The sequence below is a fragment of the Cicer arietinum genome, chromosome 6 (genome assembly GCF_000331145.2).
Source record: "Cicer arietinum cultivar CDC Frontier isolate Library 1 chromosome 6, Cicar.CDCFrontier_v2.0, whole genome shotgun sequence".
Taxonomy (NCBI): Eukaryota; Viridiplantae; Streptophyta; class Magnoliopsida; order Fabales; family Fabaceae; genus Cicer; species Cicer arietinum.
Window position 1 is genome coordinate 34,195,013 of NC_021165.2, and position 1,997 is coordinate 34,197,009.

Genomic DNA, 1,997 nt, shown 5'->3' on the forward strand with positions numbered 1-1,997 from the left:
TCCTGTCTCTCGCAAATCTCTCAACAAGTGCAACCACATAATATGTACTCTGTTGTGGGATTTGTCAGGCATTAGTATGCCGCCAATCAATTGTAAAATATATGCTCTACAATGTATAATTATTTCTTCATTAGATGATTCTGGAGTTAACATTGAAAATGTTTCTCTCAGCCATTTTAATTTTATAAAATTCCTTTTTCTTTGTGATGGTGGCATGACTCCTAACAAATCTAAAAAATCATCTGCCCATGACACCATAGTTGATCCAGTTACAGCTTTACCCCCAACACGTAAGCCAAGAAGCAACGCAACATCTTCTAATGTTATGGTACATTCACCCGTTGGAAGATGAAATGTGTGAGTTTCAGGTCTCCATCTTTCAACTAAAGCTGTAACAAGTGAATTATCTATTTTATAACTTTCTATTTGTGATACGTTACCAAACTCGGCTTCATTCAACAATGGAATTATTAAAGAATTTGGTGCAATGTGTTTATGGCTAAGTGATCTTAAATTTTGAGATGAGTCCTATTAAAAATATATTTGAAGATATTAGAATGAGATGAATTATACCATAGTATAAAAAATATTTTAGAATGAAATTTAGTATAAAATATATATAAAAAATAATTTAGAAGATATTCTAATAAAACTACATTTTAGAATAAAACTGAGTATAAAATATATAAAATATATAAAATAAAGTATTGTATTACTTACAAAATTTTGAATGTGGTGTAGCGCTGATCTGTGATTATCATCATTCCATAACAATGTCATTTAAATGAAATATAAAGACCAAGGAAAAAATATTAATAGTGAAAGAGTGAAAATATAAAGAAAATTGAAGTTGTTAAGAGTGGAAGAGTGAAGAAATATGATCATAGACTTAGCCTATTTATAATCAAAACAATAATTTGAATGACCAATAAAATATTATGCATGCAAGGATTAGATTTGACAATACACAACAAGTACTTTGAAAATACACAATGGCAAGGATTAGATTAGACGAAGAAGACTAGGCTGAACACAACTAGGCTGAACACAAGCAAGTTCCCAACGTGAGAAAAAATTCAGATTCCATCTAAATCGCCTTTCCAAATAGCGATTTCTCAAAGCTTTTTCCAAGGTCGCCTTTGTGAATGGCGACTTGCTGTAGGGTGTGTCATGAGCTCGCCATTTGGGATGGCGACTTATCAAAGGCATGTTCACGAAGTCGCCTTTGGGAAAGGCGACTTGTAAGGCAATGCATGCATGCACGTCTAGGCCAAAGCAATGGCAGTGCAAAAGACTTCAATTATCACATTCGGATTCCACAAGTGTTGGCAGTATTTTACAGCATTGCATGTATCACAATTGGTCTTCTATAATTTCATGTATTACAATTGGTTGTCTATAAATATGATATATTATTTCCATTGCATCTCATCTCAATCTCAATATCTGATTTTCATATCAATGGCACCAAAAAATATAGTTTTTCTTATTTATTACAATGGTGAAATATGTGAAAGACAAGATATTGGTAAATATTTCAAAAGCGACGAAAAAAAAGCTATTCGAGTTAATTTTGGATGCAACCTTACCTACTTGAAGAAAAAAATTGAAGCAAAGCTGAGGTTAGAAAATCAAAAGGTGTCTAATATAATTTTTTGACATCCTATCTCATTTGGACAAGGCCTAGTTCATTATGAGTTGTTAAATGTTGAAGACGACGAAGATGTTGAACTCATGTTTGATGTTCATAAACAGTGGCCACAACTCGGATCTATCGAGTTATATGTCACATTTGAGGATGGTAATCCATTATACGATATTGGTCAACCATCATCCTCAACCACACCTGACCCTGAATACCATTTTGAAACACAAAACACTTATTCTTTTCAAAATAATGAATCTTACCAGCCCGACCCATACCAACTCGAACCATACTTTGACCAGGCCGAAACATCTGAACCTGAACCATCTCAACTTGAACCATATATTCCACT